We start from the raw sequence: 6,000 nt of genomic DNA, 5'->3' as shown, positions 1-6,000 counted from the left end.
TGACCGCGCATGCGGGATAGATCTTGGAATCTAGGGGCGGGACCACAACGCTCACCGGCCGGCTTGTCAGAGTCATTGCTGACCAAACCTTACCACTGGCTAAATCGTTACCAAGAAGGACATCCGCATCAGTTCTCGGGAATTCTGATCGCACCCCCATTTCAACTGGTCCAGATACCAGCTCACAATCCATAATGATCCTATGCAAGGGCACCATTTCTGTCCCTTTTCCTATTCCTTTCACAGCTACCATTCCCATCTTGCGATCAAAATCTAGTACCTTACTGCTGATCAATGATAGTTCAGCGCCCGTGTCTCTCCAGATCCGTACTGGAACTGGTGTATCTCCCTCCCTCACAGACACGGTTCCGTTTGACATACAAGTATCAGACCCTTCTCGTACTCTGTCTACCTGGGGATTTCTTGTCGATTTACTGATTACCACGGCACATCCGATAGGGACCGCTGCTTTCACTTTTCCTGTCTCCTTCCTCGGAGCAAAGCACCTAGATGCAATATGTCCCCCCTTTCCACAATTAAAACAGGTCAAGCCCGGAAATCTCTGGCCATCTTGCCTCTCCTCCCCACTCTTACCACTAGCTCCCGGCGGGATCTCTGCCTCAGCCAGCAGGCTTTCTCTATCGTTCCCACGGTCTCTCTGAGAACTTTTATTTGAGGAAAACTTTGTCTTGTGGGTTAGGGCATGTTCATCTGCGAACCTCGCAAATTCGGATATGGACTTATTCGGCTTTTCATTCAAGTACATCCGGGTATCCTCCGAAACACCACTTTTAAATTCCTCAATCAGAATTAACTCCCTGAGATGCCAAAAATCCTCTTCCACTATCTCTGCTGTGCACCAACGGTCCAAGAGCACACCCTTCTCATAGGCAAACTCGGTATACGTCTGATTCCACCCTTTCTTTAAATTTCTGAACTTTTGTCTATACGCCTCAGGTACCAATTCATAAATCCGGAGAATGGCCTCCTTTACTTCGGCATAATTCTCCGCTTCTCCCTCCTCCATGGACAACGCCGCATATGCTCGTTGTGCCTTCCCTTTTAACACACTTTGTAACAACGCCACCCACTGCTCTTTGGGCCACTTCTGATTAACTGCCACCTTTTCAAAAAGCAAGAAATAATTATCAACATCCGTCTCCTCGAACGGAGGTACTAACCTCAACTCCCGACTAACATTAAACCGCTCCTCTCGGTCTGACCCTTGAACTCTTTGCTCTTGCCTTAACTTCTCCATATCCAAGTCATGTTTCCTCTGTTTCTCTTTCTCAGCTGCTTCCAGCTGTTTTACCTGAATTTCATGCTCTCTTTGCTTCTCAGCTCTGACCTGCTCCCTTTTCACCTCCAACTCCTTTAGCTGGAGCTCATGCTCCCGTTGCTTCTCGGCTCTTTCCTTTTCTTTTTCAGCTGCTTCCAGCTGCTTTAATTTAATTTCATGTTCCAACCTTAATTTCTCCAACTCTAACTGAGCCATCCCACTGGCTGGTACTTTTTCAGGGATATTTTCCAATACCTCAGCGGCAAACACATTCTTCTCAATATAATACTGAGTTATGGCTCTTCGCACCTCCCGCTTTTTCATTGACAACCTCACCTCTGCGAGGTTTAACCCCTTCGCCACATTTATCAAGTCTGATTTGGTGGCCGCCTCTAGTGCCTCCAGAGTCGGGTTTCCTATAAATTCACCCACGTCCATCTTTGCTGGTTTCCCGTCTGGCTACCCACATAACCAGATCCAAGTTTGGACTTACAAGCCCGATTCACTGGCCTCCCAATTTGGTGTCAAATCCTGGATGAGCCCCCAATTGTTATGAACCCCGTAACTGGGTCACTTACCAACAAAGATAGAGAGGTCCGTTGAAGTCTGATGGTACTATTTTTAACAGTATTTATTGATAAAATACACAAAAATAATATCAATGCAAACATACAGATAATATACGTCGTCAATACTAAATCTAAAAGCGCGGGTATAATAATAATCAATAAGAAATAGCTCTATTGTTGTCTAGGGGATAATGTATTGTCCGATGGAAATATAAAAGTCACTTTAGTTCATTCAAGCTGTAGGCTGCAGCCTTTGGTTGGAGTCAAGAGAGAGAGTTAAACTTGCCCATTCCTTTTATGATGTCAATCCTTCGTGAGTCGTTGGGGCTGAATTTCTCCTTTTGGGTTAGCTAAAGCCGTTCTTCCGTGGCAAGACCCACCAATTCCGAGGCAAATGGAAAAGGACGCACGTGGGCTTTTCCACCGGCTTTCGCTATTACGCTGTTACAGGAGTTCTGGCGTTTCTTCAGGTGCGTCTGAGGGGCTGTTCCCACAGACCCTCTTTTTATCCCCACTCACGGGGTCTCAGATGTCAATCAGGGTGGAATGATGACATCCCCCCAACCAGCCCACGTTGCCTGAGGGCTTCCACGAAACACAGTACTTAATACACAATTCCGTCACCAAGAGACAATGGCCGTTATCAATGGTTCCGCCTTTCGGAGGCCAGGACACATTCCAAACTCTTTGTGGATTCTGCATGTCTTTCTCTCATTTCCTGGGTCTCCTGCCCTGACTTAATCGCGATTTTGCGATTCTCAAAAAGGAGGGGGGGAGGAGCACAGGCGTAACAACACAAAGTTATTGCAAATGATTTCCACTGGTGAAAAACCATTGGGTATATCCTCTGTCTTGGCCTAATGAAGGACAATGATACATCATATCAGACCACTGAAGGGGGCTATTTGTATTATTGAAACGTGCTGCCTGTTTTGAAGAACATTTTAGTTTTTCAGTTTGAGTTCTAGTTCGAGCAATACCTTAAAAAGGTGGCATCCATCATTAAGAACCTCCTCAAGAACAGGACATGCCCTTTTCTCATAGCTATCCTTAGGAAGGAGGTACAGAAGCCAAAAGGCACACACTCAATGCTTCAGAAACTGCTCCTTCCACTCTGCTGTCTGATTTCTGAAAGGATATTGAACCCATGAACATTAGCTCACTACTCTGTTTTGGAAGTACTTATTTAATTGAACAGTTTTATTACATATATGCTGTAATTGACAGTTTTTATTATACATTGAAATGGACTGCTGCCACATAACAACAAATTTCAAAACATATGCTGGTGATATTAAACCTGACTCCTTATTTTCTTCTGCTGGTATCTTTTGAACAAGGCACAAGTTGACAAGGAATGCACTCTTCACATTTTTTTCAGCAGGTGGCCGATATTCTTGTAGTTCAGTTGGGGACCATTCCACTGAATGAGGCCGCAGGTGTTCAGATGTAACATTTGGACTCGGGGTAGATAAACGGATTTTTCTGTTAGCAGCACATAATTATGTTCTGTATGAGGTAATGGTCAATACAACAAGAGTGCTTCAACAGTTTCTCCTTTTCAAGCATGCTGCCCATCATGTCTCTGTTGGTCAGAAGAGACCTTTCCAGCTCTCAGCTGTCCAGCATATCATGGCTCTTCAAAGTCACATTGAAATGCTGTTTGAATATGAAGAGGAATATCTTTCTCGACCACAATTCCAGGCAGTGAGTTCCAGAACCTGACTATTCTCAGGCTGTACTGTATATTTTACTCCGCATCTCTCCTCTAATCCTACCATCTATACATTTCAAAGGTACATTTAATGTCAGAGAAATGTATACAATATACATCCTGAAATTCTTTTTCTTTGCAAATATCTATGAAAACAGAGGAGTGCCCCAAAGAATGAATGACAGTTAAATGTTAGAACCCTAAAGTCCCCCCCAGGCAGAAGCAGCAGCAAAGCAACAATCACCCCCCCCCCCCCCCCACTGAGCGCTCAAGCGTGCAGCAAAGCATCAATAAAGACACAGACTTGCAGTACCCCAAAGACAACTCGTTCACCCGGTAATTCGACATACCACAGGCTCTCTCCTACCCTGGTAAGGGAAAAAGGGGTGTCCCCATTTCTCAGCGAGAGGGGGGACATAACAAACAACTCGCTGATTTACGATGTTAAATGTCTGTTGCGTTGCTTCTTCCGAGCTCTGTGCACAAGGAATTCAGATCTCTGGGCACAAAGCCAGCAGCTAGCTTGCTGCTTTCGATCTTCCCTCTCCCATGACACACCAGTTTCCTGCAGAGGCACTGACCTCGAGTCTACCCGCCTCCAGAGCCACAAAATCCCAGAAGATGTCTTCTAAGCCACGTCCATGGCATACCAAATAGCAACTAGTTGTGAGACCCCGAGAGCGGGTCCCATTCCTGCAAAGTCAGTGTGGAACTTCAGGTCAGGGTCTTCAAAAGAACCCTGAAAGGGAAAAATTGAGATATTAAAGGTAGAAGTACATTAAATCTATGCTCCTTCTGTTGAAGGAAGCTGGATATTCCTATTCACTCCACCCTGGCTTCCTAAAATTTTATATAAATAACCCAAGCTTCCTGTCAGCTTCCAGTGTTCTAGATTTTACTCAGTCTTTAGTCTATTCCTGGAATGGTTCAATAGTTCAATTTAATGTCAGAGAATGTATTCAGTATACAACCTGAAATACATACTCTTTGCAGAGATCCACAAAACGCAAAGAAAAAAAACAAAGAATGACAGAAAATATGTGAGAACCCCAGATTCACCCTCCCCCCTCCCACGCACAAGCAGCAGCAAAGCACCCGCCCTCTCCCTTCTCCTCCCTCACTTGTTCCATCAGCCCCCACCATCCCTCAACCCACCAAGCAACAGCAAATGCCTGGAGACTGTGAATGAAAGATCATCAAAAATGACTGTCCATCTCAACACTTTGACATCTGAACAGGCCCATCTCAATAACATGGGAAAGAGAGATATCATTCCTGCCACAGTGAGAGGGGAGGCCAACAGCTCACTCACTGTTTTGATGTTACAGTCTATAGCGTTGCTTATTTCGAGTTCCCCCAACTCAAGGATCAGAAGATTCTCTCTCACCATCAATTGCTCAATTGCAAAGGCCTCCGACAGCCATGCCCACTGTCTAGATGTTTCAATCCCTCGTGACACTTCCATCAGTGACATCAGCAGGGAATCTGGTTGTCCTCACAGCTGCACCCCGAAGGCACACATCTTCCAAGTCACTCCTGAATATCCTGAAATGCAGGCTCCTCAGCGAGTTCAAAAGAGTGAGAGCCTACCATCCTTGAAGAACATAGTTTAAGCACAGCTGTAGATCATGGATTCCAACAGGTCCTCAGCCATATTGAAAAGGAAAAAAGAGGCATAAGAACAGAAGATTATAATGTATTATCACAAAAAAATAAGAATAGATTATGACAAATATCATAATGCATGCAATAAAGGGAAACCATTCAAATTATGTAATGAAAAAATGCTATATCAGAGAGACTGAGGAGATGGACAGGAACCATTATTATAGCTGGTAAATGATTAGAGAAGTTGACACAAAATACTAGAGGAACTCAGCAAGTCAGGCAGCATTTAGGATGTGAATAAACAGTCTTTATCTTGGGCAGAGACCCTTCATCGTGTCTGACTGAAGGGTCTTGCCCTGAAACGTCAACTGTTTATTTTCTCTATAGATGCAACCTGACCTGCTGAGTTCCTCCAGTAATTTGTGTACGTTGCTCTGGATTTCTAGTATCTACAGAATCTCTTGTGTTTATGATCAGAGAGGTTCACTAAACGACTTGATCTCAGTGCAAGATAACCAAGGGAATAATATAGAAGAATATGAGATTGATGTGAGTCCCACAGTTGTGTGAAGGTTGGTACTGAGTATGACTGAAGAGTGACAAGCAGTTGATATTATTTCTGAATCCAGAGTCATTATCTGTTGAGTCAGCTGCGCTTATGAAAATGGAGGAGAATTCAAAACTGTGTTAATTAGTTCAACATGTAAATTAATATATTTTGTTAAATTAGTTTCATTGTTTTCTTGCAAGGGGGAAATCAGTGAGATGTATATAAATAAATGTAATATCCCTGCACAACATATTTGATTACGTACATATTCTGAGAGGAA

The sequence above is a fragment of the Hemitrygon akajei genome, chromosome 11, assembly GCF_048418815.1.
Source record: "Hemitrygon akajei chromosome 11, sHemAka1.3, whole genome shotgun sequence".
Lineage (NCBI taxonomy): Eukaryota > Metazoa > Chordata > Chondrichthyes > Myliobatiformes > Dasyatidae > Hemitrygon > Hemitrygon akajei.
Note: the sequence above shows the minus strand (reverse complement) of the source record.